This window comes from Nicotiana sylvestris, chromosome 8, assembly GCF_000393655.2.
Source record: "Nicotiana sylvestris chromosome 8, ASM39365v2, whole genome shotgun sequence".
In the NCBI taxonomy this organism is placed as follows: domain Eukaryota; kingdom Viridiplantae; phylum Streptophyta; class Magnoliopsida; order Solanales; family Solanaceae; genus Nicotiana; species Nicotiana sylvestris.
Window position 1 is genome coordinate 13,424,420 of NC_091064.1, and position 21,821 is coordinate 13,446,240.

At 37.1% G+C, this 21,821-nt stretch overlaps 1 long non-coding RNA gene and 1 pseudogene across 1 annotated transcript; both read left to right on the top strand.

Annotated features, from left to right (window-relative positions):
- Positions 1-9,660: 9,660 nt before the first annotated feature.
- Positions 9,661-11,027, top strand: LOC104232324 (phenolic glucoside malonyltransferase 1-like; annotated as a pseudogene).
- A 3,126-nt stretch (positions 11,028-14,153) lies between these two features.
- Positions 14,154-18,430, top strand: LOC104232326 (uncharacterized). The gene is made up of 4 exons (XR_011401725.1): positions 14,154-14,336; positions 14,429-14,478; positions 15,496-16,650; positions 18,151-18,430. It is a non-coding gene; the product is annotated as an uncharacterized lncRNA (long non-coding RNA).
- Positions 18,431-21,821: the final 3,391 nt, after the last annotated feature.

The following is a 21,821-nucleotide window of genomic DNA, read 5'->3' on the forward strand; positions in this document are numbered from 1 at the left end:
GAGTGGATCAAAGAATATGCTCGTTGCAGATCTCGAAGAAGAGTTCTCGAGGAGATCGGTGCCAGGGGTTTTGTTCTCCTAGAAGAGTTGGCACGAGTGAGGGCAGACAAGCGTGGTGCTCGGTTATTCCTGTCCGACGCTGAAGAGAGTGAAGATAAAGCTGATAGGTCGTAGCCCTAGCCATTTTGTATGCAATACCTTCAGAGCGTGTTTGTAGATGGAGAATGCATTTTTTCTCGTATGTAAATAAAAGAAACTTGAGGCTTTATTTCTTCTGTACCCCTTTTTGCTTCGCTTCTGACTAGGTGGACTAGTTTCAGAGTTGGTGAGAATCCTTAGATTCGTGACATGGCTCTGGGGCTCATTAGGAAGGCCCGGGGGCTCTTATGCGTTCGGTCGATGCGACCTTTAGTGTAAGCTGGTATTAGAGCTCTTATGCTTTTGCTCAACTATTTTGGGTTTAGTCTCTTATTCGGGCTTCGACTTGAGCTCATTCGACCCTCAAGCTTTTCTGTTTGCATGAGCGGGCGAAAATGGCTCTTACGCCTTGCCCTTGGAAATTTGTATTTTAACTATTTTAGGTTCAGTCTCCGAGTCAGGTTTTGACTCGAGCACAATTGACCCTCATGTTCTGTATTTGCGTGGGCTGGCGACAATGGCTCTTATGCCTTGGGTCGAAGCGACCTTTAATATGCACGGCCCTGAGGCTCATTAAGCTGGTGATAATGGCTCTTACGTTTTGCCCTTAAGTATATATAGTTAACTATTTTGGGTCCGGTATCTGAATCGGGTTACGACTCGAGCTCATTTTGACCCTTAAGCTTTCAAATTTGAAGCTGGAGACAGTGGCTCTTATGCTTTTGGTCGTTGCGACCTTTTAGTGCCTGTGGCCCTGAGGCTCATTATGCTGGCAATAATGGCTCTTACACTTTGCCCTTGGGAATATGTAGGCTTTGTTTTCCTCTCGTTAAGGAATTTTGAAATGATTTTGCCTGACCCGTCGTTAGTTCGGGAAGAACCTTAATTTCAAGTCGTTTGTGGCGATGTTCGAGCGCCTCAGAAGGTTTGGCTCGTAGGCTGAGTAGCTCGAAGTCTTGTGATTTGGAGCTGACATTGTCAAAGCTCTTTTGCCTGTCGAGGGTAGCTTGTTTAACCGGTTCTTTTTGAAGTAGATTTGAAGTAATGGCCTTATAATTTTGTAGCAACGGTCGGGCGTCCCCGAGTCGCGTTAATTTGACTGATACAGCCGTATGACCGTAGTCATTGGTGTTTGGCCGGAGCTATTTTTGGTCCCGAGTGTAGTAGTTTAGGCGTCTATATCGAGGGTATGCCCTTTCGAGAGTCTTACAAATGCGATATATAGCCTAAACTTCGGAATTCAGTTTATGCTTGTAGTAAGGTCTTACAAAATTTTCATGCCTTTTGAGGTCTTACAGTTTTGTTGATACTTGGTACAAGTATGATTCATGCCTTGTTTGAGGTCTTACTGTTTTCGTTGAACTTAGTACAAGTATGATTCATGCCTGGCTTGAGGTCTTACAATTTTTACATGCCGTTGAGGTCTTACAGTTTTTTCATGCCTTTTGAGGTCTTACAGTTTTGTTGATACTTGGTACAACTATGATTCATGCCTTGCTTAAGGTCTTACAGTTTTCGTTGATACTTGGTACAAGTATGATTCATGCCTAGCTTGAGGTCTTACAGTTATTTCATGACGTTGAGGTCTTACAGTTATTTCATGCCGTTGAGGTCTTATAGGACCGAGTCTGCCAGCTCGGGGTCTTATGGCCTCGAGTTTTTAAATGAATGGCGATTGGACACAGTCTCTGAGTCGTCGAGTTTTCTTTGGCTCGGGAGCCATTACTCATGGGCTTGGAATTGGCTCATTGAGGGCTTATGATTTTGGAGATTCCAAACCTATGATGCCAATCTCCAAGTGTTCGGGACGTTTTTCTTTTCTGGGGATGTTTCGTAGTTTTTGTGCTACCTCCTTGAAGGCTTATGAGTTTGGAGTTCCGACCCTGGGTTATGTAGGTGTCGAGTTGTTGACGCCAGTCTTCGAGTATTTTGGGGCGTTCTCGGTGGAGGGATCTTTTCTGTGAAAATGCTAAGTTTCCTTTGGAGTACGATATGCTTTGGCGAAAGATATTCCTTGATTGCTTGGCATAATTACATGTTGTTTTGTTGCTGGGGGTCCGGCTTACGCGGACACAGTTCATTTGATCATTTGGCCCGATACATCATTTCCTATTGGAACCTTATTCTTCTTTCCTTGGTTTTTCCAAGTGGATGACCTCTTGAGGGGGTTCCTCCAGTGTTCGGGGTTGATTGCAAAAGAAGCCTTGTACGCTTGTTGGATCCTCCTTAGGTAGCCTGTAGACGTTGCATCATTAAAAGCCTTGCCGGTGAAACCCTCTTCGGGACAAAAAGCTTGGCCGAAGTAAAAGAGTGCAATGAATGCCTTTAAGGCCTTGAGATCTTCGGGTTGGGTTAGCACTTTCGACTACCCTGATCGGGCGCCTGCATATGGGTTAGTGTAAGATAATGAAAAAGGTTGGTGGTCTTACCTTATCGTGGGATGCGTCAGCGATGTTCCAAGGTCTGATGTGTCCCTATTATTTGGAGCGAGGACTCGGTACTGTCCTCCGCTGTGTTTGATCGGTCTTAACTGAAGACGTAGTTTGATTATCCTTTGGCTCTTTCGAGAGTGGAGATTTTGGTACCGGCGCTACGTTAGGTACCGCGAACACTTTCCTTGTCGCGTGCTGTTCCTCGTAGATGGTTTTAACCCCATTCTCTATCGTAAATTTCATCATTTAGTGGAGGGTGGATGGTACCGCTTTCATGCAGCGTATCCTTGGTCGCCCGAATAATGTGTTGTATTTCATGTCTCCTACAATGATATGGAAATTGACATTTTAGGTCGTGCCGGCCACGCTAACTGGGAGAGTGATTTCTCCGTTCGTTGTTTCAATTGTCGTGTTGAATCCGTTAAGGGCTTGAGTGGCGGGAACGATTTGGTCTAGCGGTCCGAACTGCACTATTACCCTTGACCTGATAATGTTGGCCGAACTACCTGGATCTACGAGCAAATGTTTTATTTGAAATGAATTAACGAGGAAAGAGGTTACTAGGGCGCCGTTATGAGGTTGGGACGAGGTTTCAGAGTCCTCCTCATTGAATGCGAGGGTATTTTCGGGTACGTATCCCCGAGTTCGCTTTTCTCTGATGATGGATATTTTTGTCTTTTTCATCACTGGTTCCTGGGGAGTGTCGACCCCCCCCAATATCATGTGGATAACATGTTGTGGCTCATTTGCTTCGTTTTTCTTGGTCGTGCGTATTATGAAGTTCACGTACTAAGTCGTGATTCCTTCGGGGAAGGATCCGACTGAATAGGCCTGGTCCATTATGCGTCCCTAATTTTGCTGATGGCGAACACGATATCCGACACATCAACACAGAAGTCATATTCTAATAGGAGAGGTGCCCCCGTTGGTCCCGTATCCCCGTCGAATCCGCCTCTATTGGTGAGTCCCCGAGGGTTCTGTTCACCAATCGATCGTTGCGAGATGGATTGCATCTCGGGGCATTACTCATATCTTCGGGTGTACAGTTGGTACCTCTCTCTATTTGATTTTGACTCCTTCGCTAGGAGTCTGCTCGGATATACTGAGCCCGAGGGGGCTCTCATCTGGTCATCTTCGACCCTGATCTTTGACTGATACCGGTTGTGACGTCCGACCAGGTTATGGCAGGATACTCTATCAGATTCTTTTTCCCCTGCCTTGAGGCCACTGAGCTTCGTTCATTCGAGCCTTCAGTGAAGGCCTGCACCGTCCAATCGTCGGAGACCGGGGGTAGTTCCATTCGTTCCGTTTGGAAGCAAGATACGAATTCTCGCAACATTTCATTCTCCCTCTGCTTAATCTTGAATACGTCGGACTTCCTTGTTGCTACTTTAATGGCACCGGCGTGTGCCTTTATGAAGGAGTCTACCAGCATGGCAAATGAGTGTATGGAGTTGGGAGCTAGGTTGTGGTACCACATCATGGCCCCCTTCGAGAGCGTTTCTCCGAACTTCTTCAGTAAGACGGACTCGATCTTGTCGTCTTTTATGTCGTTTCCCTTTATTACGCATGTATAGGCAGTGGCATGTTCGTTTGGATCTGAGGTCCCGTTGTATTTTAGGAGTTCTGGCATTCTGAACCTCTTTGGAATGGGTTTCAGAACCGCTTCCTTTGGGAACGGCCATTGCACAAACTTCTACGAATCTACACCTTTCAGGACCGAGGGTGCGCCCGGGATCTGGTCAACCCTGGAGTTATAGGTCTCGACCTTCTTATCATTGATTGCTATCATTTCTCGTCCGATTCGATCCTCTTGGTGAGGTGTTCAAGCATTTTTATGATGGCAGGGTCGGCTATCGATCCGTTATTGCTCGATCTCTTAGGTATCTGTTCGGCTGGGGGAGCTGTCCCCGGTGCTACCGTGCTGGGAGTCATTGGGTGGCTTTGCAGTTGAGCGATAGCCTACTGTTGTGCCTGCAATATTTCAAAAATAACATGTAGGCTAACTTCCTGTTCTTCTCGAGCTGGGGTTTTTTGGGATTCCTATTGGTTATCGTGTTGTATACTCCTGTCGGTGTGTGAGGTTTCGCCGACCTGCTGTGTGTCTTGCAAACTCGCATCCCCTGGAATCGGTCCAGGTGCGTTATCGGGGTTCTGCGGTGGCGCGCCAATAATTAGAACAACCACATTATTTTCTCCGTGGTTTTCAAGTTCGTCATTCTCAGCTCTGTTCACTGAGCTAGGCATTTTGACATGAAATCGAAGATCTTGGACAAGAAAAAGTGTGAAAGATAACTTACGTTGTGTAACGAAACCAGCAAGAAAATAATTACTATTATTTTTAGCCTCACAGTGGGCGCCAATCTGTTTACCATGAAAATGGTAATAACAATTAAATTTGTTGATGAGACTCTAAAATACATGATCTATTTTTATGCTAGTTGTTTAAGCAGTTGATGCTAGATATGTGAAGATAAACGAGGAAATGCGAGCTAAAACGGAGTTATAATCAAACCGGGGGGTGTAGTTATTCGGGCCTCGGACCGACAATTGAAGGGCCTCGAGGACGATGTCTGGGCTCGGGCTCGAGCTATCGAGGATAATTGGGAAGGGGCTAATAGTTAGGGTATAATTAAAGGAGGCTCTTCATGGCCAATAAGAAGCAATAAATGAAGAACAAGTATGCAGGCAATAAATATGAGCAATAATACAGAGAGAATATATTAGAGAGAGAGGAAAGAATTCTTGTATATTTCGTGTAGAATAGTTGGAGCAACAACAGCCCTTTGCAAAATGCTAAGGATCCCCTTTATATAGGAGGGGAATCCCATCATAGTACAAAATACATTAATTGTAAAGGTATGGAAATGGGATAGCTAGACGTGACACCTTAATACAAGTTTTGGGCAGGCCGGCTTTGTCAGACTTAGCCGCGTGCCTTGGGAATTAATCATTTTTACTCTAACCTCGATCGACATTCACTTTAGGTTGGGCCTCGACGAGCTTCGAGGGAGGGAACTCGGTCATAGCACGCGTCCTCGAGGCCTCAAGGTATTCTTCTGAAATGAACTAATAGCAAGAAATTGGGCCCCCTGATTTTGCCGCATACAATAAGGAAAAATTCAATTTGAGGGGCCATGAATCAAACAATATAACTGAATAACACAGAAGATTAAGAACTTTAATGGTATGCCCTCAAAGAATGAGCGTGAGAACAAATATACCCTCCATATGGGGATATTTAAAATAAGGGCATATTTGAAGTAAATATATGACATCAGGGGCATGTTTATGCCAAAGTATTAACGACGGGCAAATTCGCTCAATTTCACATAGTTTAAGGCCTTATTTGGACCTTTTTCCATTAAAAAATATTTGATGTGTTTGACAGTTTGAACATCATTTTGATTTTGGAAAGAAAGTTTGAAATTTTGTTAGGAAAAACTTTTTTTTGAGCAAACAGGAAATAGATATATTAATAACTAAGGAACATCTAGTACATAGTCAACATAAGATGTATTACGGAGGACGCATTGGTTCCCTAAGCTTGCTAATAGTTGGCAAGCTTCATTACATAGTATTTTTTCATAGGTAGTGGATTCAAGTCTATCACTTTCCACAAATTCTATTACATCAAAAGGTGGTCCAACAAAAACTTTTTTACTGGTCTCTTGTGCTTTACTTCCTTCTGCCACTCCAAAACTTGATTGTCCCTATTTAGGATCCCTTTTGCTAGTTGATAGCAATCATATTCCCCTGCCTGAAAGTGTGCTGGAGAGTAACCCTCTGCTGGTGCATTAAGGACTTGCAATCATTAATTATTTTGTTAAATAATTTATTACCAACTTGTATTGCCTGGATTACCTCTGAGCAGTCTGTCTCTATCTCAAGTGGGAAGAGATTCCACTCTTTTTCTGTTCTTAGACCTTCTCGTAGAGCTTTTAATTCTGCTCCTAGTGAGCCATTTGCATGTGTTAGTTTTGCAAAACCAACTACCCAGCTACCTTTTGCATTTCTGAAAACACCACCTAAACCCCAATTTTCATTATAGCTATGAAAACTGGCATCCACATTTAGTTTGAACCAACTCTAGAGGGTTTGAACCAGTTGATTTTTATAAGAGTTTTGGGAGGGTTAATAGAGATTTTTCCTTGAATAATTTAAATTCAATGGCCCTTTGCAAAATTTGATAACCACTGATTTAGCTGGCAGTGTTATTGTGGTTATTATTATTCTATTAACCCAGATGTGCCAAATGAAGAAGGGAAAGTAGGTGTTCTAGTTTATGAAGTCATTTTTGATAGGAAAGTTGAAGTCCTTTATTTGGAGAAGCCAATGTTTCCCATTTTGGTTAATAAGGTGGTTCCCTTGAAGGTCGGACCAGAGTTTGCTGACAGCTTTGCAGTCGAGGAAGATGTGCTCTATTGATTCTTCATAAGGGCTTTTACAGATTGGACAGTTAGGGTCAATGTTTAGTCCAATCTATGAAAGGTATTTCCTGCAAGGAATTCGATTGTGAAGGCATTGCCATAGGAAAATTTTGATTTTATTGGGACAGTCCAATTTCCAAATCCATTCAAGTTCTAAGTTAGTGTTATTAGGAGATTCCAACAGTGTATAACAAGATTTAGTAGTAAAGACCCCCTAGTGGTGAGAGACCAAATAGGTAAGTCAATTGAGGGACCCTTTTGACGGATTTTTGTTTTGGTGATATTAGCTATTAAACCCGGAGGGGGAGAGAAGGTTAAACAGTTTAAATTCCAATTGGTACCATCAAAGATATCTCTAATTTTTGCGGAAAAATCTTTTGCTGAAGGATAGCCTATAACTAGGTCCCTTAGGTTACCAATATTTGGAATCCAATTGGCCTCCAATAGATTAAGATTGGAATGGACGTGTGGGGACCATATGATGCCCTTGGAGAAGATGTCTCACTCTTTGCAAATGTATTTCCAAAGGAGAGAGGATCTATTTGTATAGGAACTATTGCAATAGTAAGAGATGATAAGCTTTGCCCAAGGAATTAGTGCATTTGTGAGAAGTCTCCAACTTAAACTAGTGAGAGTACAAAGGTTTTTATTAAGAGCATTATGGATACCTAATCCACAATATTTTTTGGGTTGGCATATAGTGGGCTAGTTCACTATGTAAATTTTCCTTTTCTTCATTGTACTACCCCATATGAAGTCCCTTTGGACTTTGTTAATCTCTTTTAGGGTTTTCCTGGGGAGGAGAGTGTATTGCATGTAATGGTTTGGGATCGAATTAAGGCATGATGTCGCAAGAGTTGTTCTTCCTACCAAACTAACGAATTTCATTTTCTAGGATGCAAGTTTGGTTCTCATCTTATCAATGAGGAATTGGTAGTCCCTATGTTTGGGGCTATAGTGAAGGATAGAGAAACCTAGGTATGTGCCAAAACTGTTACTCTTTTTAATACCTAACGAAGTGGTAATGTCATTGTTGATTGAGTGGTTACAATTTAGTAGTGTTGATGCTTTGACCTGATAGAGAGCAAAATTGGTCAAGCCCATTTTTAATAGCTTGACAAGATTTAGCATTAGCTCTAGCCATTAGAGTAAGGTCGTCAACAAATAATAAGTGGGAGATTTTGGACATTTATAACCTAAGGATATGGGGTCCCAATTTTTGATGTCCACTTGATGTTCTATGTATTTAGTGAGCATTTCTAGGCAGAGGATAAAGATATAAGGGGAGATGGGGTCGCCTTGCCTAATACCTCTACTTGGTTGAAAGTAATTTGTAACAAATCCATTGACTAAGATTGCTATTTTACTGGTAGAAATGCAACTTAGCAACAATTTGGAGAATTTGGAGGGACATTAAAGAAATTCAGGGTGTGACGAACAAAAGACCATTCAAGACGATCAAAAGCCTTTTCTAAGTCGATTTTAAGAATCATATGGCCCTGCTTGCCTTTCAGTTTATTAAACTTAGAAATCATTTCCTGGATGATGATAGCATTATCAGACGCTCTTCTGTTTTTCATGAAGCTAGCCTGATATGGACTGATCAATTGATCTAGGAACGGTTTAAGATGGTTGGCTAGAATCTTAGTGATTATTTTATAGATAATATTGCATAAGCCAATGGGTCTGAAATTTTTAATGTTGTTTGCATTATGGATTTTGGGAATGAGGCATAGAAATATTTTGTTAATATCCGGAGGGATTTTCTGATTGTTAAAAATATCATGACAAAGATTACTAACAGAATTCCTTATATGGTACAAATATTTTTGGAAAAAGAAGGGGTGTAGACCATCTCGACCAAGAAACTTGAAATGTTTGAACGAGAAAACTACTCTTTTAATCTCATTATCTAGAAGGGGGTTATCCAGATTATCTAGGTTAATCTTATTACATCTGGATTGTGGATTTAGGGGTTAGCCTAGGTAGAGTGAGAATGAGAAGAGGTAAAGTAGCTTTTTAGGAAAAACATTGAATTTCACTTGTAAATATTGTTCATATTAGTTTTTCAACTTCAAACTCTCTATTATGTTGGAAGTGAAATAATAAAATAAATTTTAAAACAAACATTCATTTATACTGCAAGTTGAAATTTAAGTAATAAAATAATTCTAATGACCAAATGGTGTGCTATTATATTACTCCCTCCGTTTCAGTTTATGTGAACCTATTTTTTTTTTGGTCCGTTCCAAAAAAGAATGACTCCTTTCTAAATTTGGAAACAATTTAGCTTAAATTTTCAATTCTACCCTTAATGAGAAGCTTTTACAACCACACAAATACTCTGTGCCCCTTTTTGACTTGTTTAGGACCACATATTCTAAAAGACAGTCAAACAGGTTCACATAAATTGAAATGGAGGGAGTAATTTTTTTTGAAAGAGCTCAAAAATATTCCTATCGCATGCAATTTTTTAAAATGAAACGTGTGATATTCCAAATCCAATATCAACCACAGATGCAATGGCGTGTAGTCGATGAACAAGTCAGAGTCACGAACCCAACGTTTTACTCTCACTTTATGTGTGAAGTAACTTCTTGAAATCTATATGTTGAAAAGCCAATTACCATTGTGTATTCGTAACCAAAAACGTTACAATAATGGCGTCTGTGATTGAGCAATGTCAAGTTGCGCCATCTCCCGGCAGGGCAACTAAATTGACACTCCCTCTTCCACATTTTGACCATGTTTGGTTAGCTTTACACCGCATGCGGTGGATTTTATTCTACAAGCTTCCTATTCCCAAACCCGATTTCGTCCAAACTATTATTCCTAGTCTTAAAGATTCACTCTCCCTCATTCTCAAACATTATTTACCCCTAGTGGGCAATGTTGCTTGTCCACAAGATGGAAGTGGTTATCTTGAGTTGCGTTATGTAGCAGGAGATTCTGTATCTGTTATTTTTTCTAAGAGTACTGATATGAATTTCTATTATCTCGTTGGTAACCATCCTCATAATGCTAAGGATTTTTATCACTTTATTCCTCAGTTGGCGGAACCTAAGGATGCACCTGGGGTCAAATGAGCCCCGATGTTAGCCATTCAAGTGGCACAGTTTTCGAATCATGGCATATCCATTGGTTTCACTAACCATCATGTTGCTGGTGATGGAGCTACCATAGTACGTAAAGTTTGTAAGGGCATGGGCTTTGCTTAATAAACTCGGTGGAGACGAACAATTCTTAGCTAATGAGTTTATTACATTTTATGATCGGTCCGTAATCAAAGACCCTAATGGAATAGGGATGTCTATATGGGCTGAAATGAAGAAATATAATCACATGATGAAGATGTCTGACATTGTGACTCCTCTTGATAAGGTTCGCGGTATATTTATTATAACATAGGATGACATCAAGAAGCTCAAGAATTTAATATTGTCAAGACGAGCTAACCTAACTCATGTAACATCTTTCACTGTAACATGTGCTTATGTATGCTTGCTTAATAAAATCAGAGGCCCGCAATAGGGGAAGAGATAGACGAGAATGGAGTGGAATTCTTCGGATGTCTAGCAGATTGCAGAGCACAGTTCAATCCACCACTTCCTCCATCTTATTTCGAGAATGCCCTAGTCGGATACGTTGCAGGAACAAGACATGTTGACTTAGAAGGAAAAGAAGGTTTTACAATTGCTGTGAAAGTAATAGGAGAAGCTATTCAGAAAAGGATGAAGGACGAGGAATGGATCTTGAGTGGTAGTTGATTAGAAGAATATGACAAAGTAGCTGGGAACGGAATAGTTTCAGTTACTGGATCACCAAAGTTTGACTTATATGCTGCTGATTTTGGTTGGGGAAGACCAGAAAAGTTAAGAGTTCATTTCTATTGACAGCGGTGATAGCATATCCATGTCCCTTAGTAAGTCCAAAGACAGATGGATATTTAGAGATTTGTTTGTCTTTGACCAAAACTCGAATGAATGCTTTTGCTTCTATGTTCACCCACAGGCTTAGCTTTCTGTAGCAGGCTGGTATGAGTTTGTATTGATTGAACTCAAAATACAATTACAGTGAAGAATCTAAGAACTGGACTAGGAAAATACACTAAAAATGGCAATCTATACATCTATATAAAAGAGGGGCATTAAAATCTGACGTGGCACCTCTCATCATTCAGAATACATATCTTCTTTTTTTGCTCAGTTTTTTGGGTTTTTACCCTATTTTCCTATTTATTTGCTATACTAAAAACCAAAAGCCACATATTAACTTCTATTAATTACGCCTGTCTCTTTATAAAAAAAATTTCCGTTCTTTTTTGGCGACTTACCCTTCTCAAAACGTTTTCCGTATATTTTCTCCAACGTTTCATTGAAGAGGCACCGCACCTGTTGAAGAAACCAAAAAGTTACGTTTCATTGCCGCTGCAACTTTGAGTTTAGGGTTTTGATGGGTTGGTAGGGTAGTCACTTTGCTGCTAAAGTTTCTATATCTTTAGCGTATAACATATTTATGTATATCTTCTTATGCATTTTTATTTTACTATTTGATGTTTTACTTTTTGCTCCTTATTCTTCTTCTTTTTTTAAATAGCTGAATTAATTGGGTCATAAAAAGAGTTGGATTAGCATTAGTTCAATTACTCTAACTAATTTTTTGGTTAGCTTTTTATGATGTTAATTTTTCATATGTGTTTTGTTGCGTTTTTAGTATTTTCTGTTAAAAATGGATTTGAGAATTGAGATTATGAATGATTTTAAAAGTTATGATGCAAATAAGACAGATTGTTGGGTCTGTAGCCCGTTTTCTTCATCCTTGATGCTTCTAATCTGTCAACAAATATATTCGCAGAGGCACCATTGCAAAGAGCAAACTCAATAGCAAATCAAGTACTTACATTATAAAAAGGTTAGAAGTGTTTACGATCACTTCAACTTTTCGTACTATTTTTAGTTCGTCTATGTTCTTACTTCTTTTTATCTTGATTCTTGATATTGTTTGCTTATTTGAATTAGCAGGATTTTTATTTTTGAAGGTCCCAAGAAACGTATCTATCTTTTATTTCTTCTCAACTTTTACTTTTTCCTAATTTTCCCATTTATTTTTGTAAGCATCTTAATTATAAACCATCATTCCTCTTGATGAAAAGTTGGCCCGTTTTATTTCTTCCTCTTTAAAAATTAATTCCTCGATGGTTGTTTCTCCTCTGTGTTCCATTGTTCATCTCTCTACATTTGTTTGAGAATCCACAAATATTATAGGTACTCTTTCGATCTTCTCTTTTTGGAAGTCAAGGTACGCCTTTTTTTTCTTTTCGTGTTTAGTTGCCTTCAATATACTTCGCCTATTTTATTTCCACACGACTTTGAAATATTAATCATTACGAATATGCAATCAGTCCGTTTGTCATTTCAATTCATAGTTGAAGATAAAGGCATTATTCGCTTAGCCGAGTAACGAACAACAACATCATCAACTTAAAGAATATAATGGTATTGGACTACTACGATACTGCAAATTGCTCTCATAAACAGAGAATATGAATCTATGCAAATATTTAACTTTTTTGCTTCTTCCTTATTTTTTTCATTTATTGAAAGTTTATGAACCTTATAGTATTCCTCCATGTTTACTTAGTTTGTAAGTTTATGAACCTTATGGTATTCCTCCATGTTTCGTATAAAAATTCATATTTTTGCTTCATTAGGACCTTTACCCAAGGTTATTCCTTTCATCGCATATTTGGAGTAGTAATATCATTTGTTCAATAATAAGTTACTGTTTTCTAATTATCACAATGCTTATTTGGATACAGGAGGTGCCGCAGAATTCCTTACAATCCTAAAATTTTGGATGTTCCATATATGAATTGTACATACGGATGCACCATCTAACTCTCTAAATAAGTTCTGGGTTAAGTTTTTCATATTTTAATTTTTGGTTATGTATTTTCATTTTAAATTTTAGCTGAGCAATTTTTTATTTTCTATTATTATTTTAAGCTTTAATTTATTGTGTGTCAATGAAGAAATAGGAGGAGAAGGAAAAATTATTTAGCATGTTTAACTTGTAAGGATTTTCTTTTTGTTTAGTTGTATCCATGTTATAGTTGTAAAACTTCAGTTAAAACCGCTCTCAGTTTGGTTTGTAATATAAATTAAACACAATTGGCCTTAAAGAATTTAGTATTTGAAATTTTCACCATCTAATTTTTACTTTTGCAATTATATTTAAAAAACGGTCTTCTTTAACTGACAGAATTAAATTTTTTATTTCCTTTTTGAACGTCCTATTTGCAGTCTCTAATGGAAGGACGAATTTTAGGGATAAACTGGTTATATTCGCTCGCACACATTTAAGTTAGATAGAGAGATGATGTATCTTTTATTCATTTATGCAATAGATCGGCTATTTAATTTTGACATTCTCAAGGGGCTACAAAAAAAGGCCAAAGCCAAAATGCCAATAATTAATCAAGAAGAGCGAAAGGTGATCGAGAAACAAAAGAAAACAAAATAGTTGTGCTAAGAGCTAGCTTAAAAGAAGAAAATAACTCGAGATCGAATGTAAAGTTTAGGTTAAATGCAGATATTAATTTAGCTTGGCTTTTTAAATGTAGATATTCTCCCTTAAGCACGACTTAACTATGATATTATGTAAGATTTCGGACAATGATTCCTAATCAATTAAACCAGATATAATTGATGATATTAATAAGATTTCAAACAACATTTTTTAATAAATTAAACCAGATAAGATTAATTCAAGGATAAATGATAACACGATTTTCACACACATATATATACACACTACGTACTAAAGTTTGTTATTGAATAATTTTGTGTGGAAGTATAGGTTGTCGTAGTTTTAGTAACATTACTTTTGTTCCTTAGATATGCAGAGTACCATAGTATTTTATAAATTCATGGTTATTTTTGTGATCGCGCGAAGCGCGGGCTAATACACTAGTATATATATAAAGGAGGGAATAAAAATGATGACTTGGCACCTCTCATAGACTAGGATTGCTATTTATCTTTTTTCTTATTTTTTTAGCTTTTTCTCTCATTGTTTGGTTCTTTTTTTATTTTCTATAATTATGTATTTTGTAACCGACTCTAACAATCAATTACACATGACTATACCTAAACGTTGTCATGCAAATAATAGCCGAAACGTTATGAACAATGAAAAGGTTTATAGTAATGGTTCTTCTCTTCTACAAATTGGTTGTATTTCATTTTATCTTCCTAATTGCCAATCCAATATTGAGATTCATTAGAAGCAGTAATGAGCAAAAACTGCGTATACTCAAATGAAGGACTTATATCAGGCAAAGCTTTAGAATTCTCCCTCTTGCTTTTTTTTAAGCGATAGAAATCTCTCCCTATTGCTTTCTCATTATTAATCATGGTAATATAATAGGAAGGAGACAAGTTGCTCGGAGGGACAATTTCAACGTATTCTTATACCAGGTCGATCGCTTTGGAATCATTTTTCCTTCTTTCTATATCTTTTTTTCAATTTATTGGCCTAGAATATTGTATTTGATGTAATTAATTTTTACCTAATTGTTTTGGGTAATTCATTGATGTGTTTTACCTGATAATAATTGTTTTCAAACACTATTTGTTCTCTTTTATTTCTCTGATTTGGCGGAGTAATTTTATTTTCCCTGTTTTTACTTTTTGGTGATTCACTCATATGTTTTTCTATTGATGTTGTTCTCTTCTATTTTATTTTAATTTGGGACCTGGAAGTACACCTTCCTATTTTGAAGTCTAATATGTGTGAATTTTCTTGATGTGAAAGCAGGTCTGTCAAGATATTCAGTTTCTAATGTCAATTATACTGTCTTCTATTTCTTTTTAGAACAATTTATACTTCTTATTTCCTCTACTATATCAATAATAGTTAGGTGCAGATATTTGAAGATAAGCTTTATCAGAAAATTAGTCTACATACTTTCAATAAAAACTATTCTAACTATCAAAAAGATTTTCAATAAGACCGAAACTTAAAATTTCCGTTGAAGCTATTATCTCGACTTATGATGGATTTGAAGATGAAATGAGTGATTTTAGAGTGAACGCGTGACTGACTATGGGAAGGTGATCATTGGAAGTTAGAGAAGTAAAAAGAACGGTTAAATGGGCATTTTTATTGTAAAATGAATGGATAAGAAGTAATTATGAAACGAGAGGAGGAGGAGGAGAAAAGAAAAACACGGAAAAAAAAAAGCAAAAGAAAGGAAAAAATTAGAGTGGAAATTATATGAGAGACTCATACATTTATAATGGATTTGGGGCCGACATTTTTTATTCGTCATTGTTTCTTTTAGGAAGATGTTGAAGGAGATGTGTTACAAATTCTCTTAAAGGGTTACCTTTCTCTATTTATAACACGAGTAACGATAATATTGAGATATAAGAATTAATTAAATTGATGAATAGCAATGACAGATATTATCAAAATTTGGTTGATGATTGCAGAGAGCTATTACAGGAGATGGAGGATCCACCGTTGAAGCACATCTTTAGGGAGGCAAATGAAGTAGTAGACAAGCTGGCTAAGAAAGGAAGCAGCTTTGATTTTTTCGGGATTTAAACTTGTTTTATTATCCACCTTCTTTTGTTGTATCTTCTTTTGAAAGAGACAAAGCACGCACCATATCGTCGAGACTTGTCCACGTTTGTAATGATGCTTAATTATTAATGTATGTCTTTCATTACCAAAAAAAATAATATTGAAATAAGTAAAAATTATAATATATTTTAATATGCACAGAATTAAAAGAAGAACATAAAATTTGTAAGCATGAAGGACGGGTCAAAGTTTAGCAGTACAAAAAGAGGGATATATGGAAAAGAAAAAAAATAAATCGGAAGGAGTTTAATATATGTATATATGTGTAGTTGTCCATAGTTAGTGTATAATCTATATAATTATATAAAGCAGGGCAATACAAATCTAATGTGGCATCTCTCAAATTCCAGGGTTTTTATTTATCTCTTTTCTTAGAATTTTGCCTTTTTTTAATGAAAAAAAAACTCCTGCAGATGTAACTGATGGAATTTACAAGGTAAATAACCCCAACAATTGCTTCTCCTTACATTCCTTCGTAACAGTCCCTCACTCTTAATTATCATACTTGCTTTCTCTTCATTTATAGTAGTATTATATTCTTCGTCTTTCCCAATTACCACGGAGGAGTAATTTCTCTTAATTCTCAAGGTAAATATCTTCTTTATAATTTTGGAACATATCATGTTTTGTTTTGTTTTCTCTCTGTTCTACACTCTACCTATAAGATGAAAGTGTCTCTATTATTATGTATTCCCAATTCCCAATTTTAATATTAAAGAATTTGTCTTTTTGTTATTCAACTTCAGTAATATTTCATAAAATCTTTAACAGTTGCTTTTGATTCTTTTGGGTATTAGATTTTTTAGTTTTCATTATCTCCACTATCTTTCTACATAAATTTGTTTCTACTGTCTTTTACAATCTATTCCGCGAAGATTTGATTTTTTTGGGGGTTTTTCTTTTTCACTTTGTTCAGTTGAAAATTGAAATTTATCTGAACTTGGAGTTCTAAGATGTCAGAGACAAGCCTAAGGCTTTGAAGACAGTCTCTACAGTTCCAGGTATTGAAATAGTTAAAATTTCATTTGTTATTCACCAATCAAGATTTCATTCTTAATTGATAAAAAACGTTAATGCTTCAGATGCAATTTTGCTGATTTTCTTTTTTCCATATGAATTTGTGAAAATTTCAGTTATAGCATCATCATTATCACTGATAATTTATTATTCAAATTCTCCCGTTGTCCCCATTTAGCTATCCTTGGAGCATTTTTCGTTATTAACCTGCCATATATCGTCTATATTTTGTTAACCTTGAGTATAGTCAATCTGGAATATTGATTGATTGAATGTTATATTTTACTCCTTACATAGTTTGTTGATCAATTTTTATAGAATATTCTGTGAATTTGAGGTCATTTGTTAGTTTTATGTGAAATTCAAGTCACAATTAGTTTTCAACCTCCGGGAAATAGAGTTTTGCAGCATCACCCGAGAAGAAGTAGAGAATCAGATATCGATACTTTTTCTCCAGAGTTTGTTTTCATTCTCAAATTTCTTTTTCTTGTGCTATATAGCCACTCAATCTAGAATAGTTGTCAGTCTTCTCAACTTGACATTTTGGCTTTCATCACTTTCAATGATCATATTTAGAGGCTAATACTCGAACAAATAAAGTTGGCAACAATTGTGTGGGAACCCTTTTGCTAAAGGGGTTGAGTTTGAGAATAGGTAAAAATCACCACTAGATATTTAAGGATCAGCTATAGTTAGTTGTCTTGTGATTAATTTCATGTCTGTTACGTTTATATCAAATTCTTATAACTTGTGTTTTTGATATACCAAAATCTTTCAACAATGATAATTTTGGCATAATTTAGTTTGCTAAGTATTGAAAGAAGCCAACGGTAGTCTATTCTTTTATGGAAAGAAAATAGAAGCTCATATATCTTTTATACATAAAAGAATTAGGTAAGCTTCGCAATGAGGAGCGAGAATTGTGTTTACCCTTTGAGATGGAAATAGAGATGGAGGAGCGTAATTGGTGCTTGCAAGGTCATAAATATTTTTTTGTGGTCGACAGTAGGATTTACACAAAATTATTTTTTGGTTCCTTCTCTTTTTTAAAGTATATTTATAACCTGATAGAGCTATCTTTTAAGAATTAGTGAAGTTCATGATTATCTGTCAAATGATTGTCATCCTTTTACTTTTATGATTTTCACAAACTCGAAGTACAATAGTTTTGGTTCTGTTAATTATTTGGGTCTATATTTAACTGATTTTTTTAATATTATGTGATACTTGATGGTTTTTATTCCTTAATTAACTTATGTGTAATTATCTTTAATGTTGCAGTTACTCAATTATATGTGTGCATCATAAAAGAATATATTAGTTAAATGGTAGCATAATATATTAAATAACATTCCAACTGCTTATTTAGTTTCCTCTAGTAAAACATACTACTAGGAAATCTACGCAGGGAACAGTAGTCTGGCTTTTCTAAAACCCAAATAAGTAAGTATTTGAAAAACTCTGTTTTTTTCTTTAATTTACAGAAGCAGAAGACAACACTGAGAGAAGTGTATAAGAACAAGTACTTGCCCCTTGACCTCCATCACAAGATCAGGACACCATTCGTAGATGTTTACCAAACATCAGGCATCTTTGAAGACATAAAGGGAGAAGAAGAAAGATATGTACTTTCCAATTAGAAACTATACCATTAAGGTTTAAAATTAAAAATTGATACAACTTATAATTTGTGATGTTAGCACTTGCAGAGGAAAGCTGAGGATCATATTTTGTCATTCTGCAATGCTATATTTTGTACTACTACGATAAAAAAATTAATAATATTCCAACTGCAAAGAGTGTTATAAACAAAAAGTAAACGATAGGAACTTGAGTTTTTAATCAAATCACCAGGTGCAAAACCGAGTATTGGGTAAATTCTTACCAAAAATTAGGTAATATAATAAAGCTACTCCTTCATATCTATGGTTTTGTTTGACTATAAAATAATGATCTCTATATATATATATATATATAATATTATTTGCTTACTTCAAATGCCAAATTTTGTTTTGGTCTTTTCAAATGATTCTTTGTTGCTAATCAGAAAGTTTGAATGTTATATTCTCCCGCTGCTGTATCAAGCCGTCTACTAATCGTTTGCTTCCTAGTCGAAGGCATCACTGAAAAAAAACAAGGTGAATATTAGAGACAAACACTTACGACTCAACTCTACGCACGATCTAGATTCAGGAAGAAGGTAACAACCCTAGATGTCATGTAGCCTCCTGATTATAAATGTGGCGCGCTACACATCCATAATCAAGACTCTACTAGACACGGCTCATAGACAACCCCTAGGACAGACTTGCTCTGATACCAAGTTTGTCACGACCCAAACTGAAGGGCCATGACTAGCACCCGACCACACTTGCCGAGCACCAACGTACATTTCATCTAACCTTCATTATTATCTTTTAGGGCTGACGAGATCAATATAAATGGTAGACCTAGATCATGGACAACCAGCAATAAAATATGACGGCATGAACATACATAGCAGGGGATGACCAGACAATCAAGAAACTACATATAAGGTATGAGCTACCACGCTACTATGAAAGACTATACAACAAAAACTAGCCGACAAGGCATACCAAACTATACATGAGCCGACACCTGTCTATGAGCCTCTAAAAGAACATAAGTGTTGCAACATAGCCGGAACAGGGCCCCGACATACCCATAATGTCTATAACAAAAATTGCATACCAAGACCAAGGCAAGTCCGGAGAAGGGATCTCGCCAATCACCGCTGAACTGGACAGTCTACTGTGGTGGGGGAGCTGCACCTGCCTGTCTATCAGGACCTGCAGCACGACATGCAGCATCCACAAATAAAAGGACGTCAGTACGAATAAAGTACTGAGTATGTAAGGCAAGGAACCATAAATACGATCAGTAATGTAAGCAAGGATAGAGAATATACAACCTGTAACATCTTAGTACCTCTGAGGGCTACTTACATGAAATGCATGATACATATGTATAAATACATAAACCTTTAAAGCATTCGCCTCTGTGGGCATCATCATCATCATATCGTACCCGACCATAATAGGCTCGGTAAAAAAAACGTACCCGGCCATCATAAGGCTCGGTAGAATCGTACCCGGCCACGTGGAGCTCGGTAAAACCCAACTGATCAGTGGTTGCACAATAGGTGCCGTACCCGGCCAACTATAGCGTGGCTCGGTAGAGTAAAATAGATACATATATATAATGCATGCTCGACTCATGGAATCACATTCTAAACCTTTCGGAGTGACGTAAGGTCGGTATCCTCTGTACACGTTATTAGGACTAACTCTTCACTATGAACCTTATAAGAATCAGGAAGTACCAACAACATTGATAACATAAGAATAAGAGAAGCAACATTAACATCAATCGTTCCATAAGAGGGAAAACAATGTAAGTACTGCTAGCTTCTAAGAGTAGAGTATCTTGGAAGCTCGTTCATTACATTATGTACAATCGGAGTCGTGCAAAAGAAGGAAAGGGATAGCCTCACATACCTTGTATATACTGCCCCAATCTCAAGCTATGCAATTGTCAAAACTCCTTAGTCTACAATAAGAGAAACGATACTATCGTTATCATTTAAGCGTCATAACTATTATGTATCGACCACAACCTATTTTACGATGAAACGGACAGCACCTCCCCTATATATATGACCTCACACCATTCAAAACAGTCACCAAACAGCCCAAACAACATCAATAATAAACATATTGAGCCTCCCAAAATAGTCCACACACAGCCTAATCACTCCATACATACGACGACCACCGTAGTCGTGTCAAACAACCTGGAAATGTTACGAATAACTATCAGCCCATAACCCTACATATATATGGTGTTTCTCCACACCCTTCCTCCTCCAAAACTCCACAAGATAGTAGTAAAATACGCAGCCCAACAACAACGCAAAACAGTCCACAAAACAATAACATTACTACCAAGCCTTTCGATATATATTTCACAAGTTCTAGCTTCAATGGCTTAGCCGCAACTTGGATAATCTTAAATACATATAGAGTAAGAGGTTCCTTACCTTTATACAGAAATAACAACTCCAATTTGACCTTAAATTTCCATGAAATATCCCTCCAATGCTGCCACAACAACAAAAAAGCGAAACTAGCGATCAATTAGTGTTTTTCGGCACTAGAATCACTTTAGAAGGCTTGAAATCACCTAGGATTGATATTAAGAACATGAGGGAGTATTTACAGAATATAAACCCTTTAAAAAAACCTCCCACACGAGCTGGAACGACACAAAAATGAGCAACAACAAGAAGAACAAGAGACTTACTAGCGCCACGGAATTCCCGACACTTGATTTGTGTTGTTTGCCCTTTTTGGGTCTTGAATCTTGAGAGAACCTTGAGAGGATGTTCCTAGGGTTCTAAGGTCTTAAAATAGTGAGAATAAATGACTTAAAACGGGTTGGAGGCATCCTATATAGGTCCAAATATCTTAAACCGCCTTAGTGGGCCCCATAGAGAGGTGCTTGGCGCAGTCTCGCGAAAACGTGAATATCTCTCTACTCCGAGATCGTATCGATGAACGGTTTAATGCGTTGGAAACTAGACTCATAGATATTTAATTTTGTTGGTAGATCACCCCGTAATTCCTTGTAAATTATGATAAAAGATTAGAAACATTTGACCTAATGTTTAAGTAAAATTATGAACCTAAGTTGCGACAACTTTTGTCGACTTTTGTTTCATAACTCGTTTGACTTCAAGACTTATGATACGGATATTATATGATTAAAATACCTTAATAAATGACCTCTTGAGTGTATTAAGCACCGCTAGATTACCTGAAAATACGAGTTACAACATCCTTGATTCGTTTAACTTCTAATACTGGTTAATCACCCTTATACACTCTTGTATCACTTAAGACCAATAGGATTGACTTCTTATCATCTCAAAGATAATTCTTTTTCGGATTTATGTTAACTAATATATGGCATGAACTAACACATGTGGATATGGGTTGTAACACCTAGCCAAAAAGAAAATACTCAAGTTCATACATAATCCTATTATTCTAGCCTTGCTGGATATTTATAGAAGAATCAGTTGCATCAGATGGTAAGTTGCGAGTCCTCCATGAAAGTGCGTGGATTATTCCAG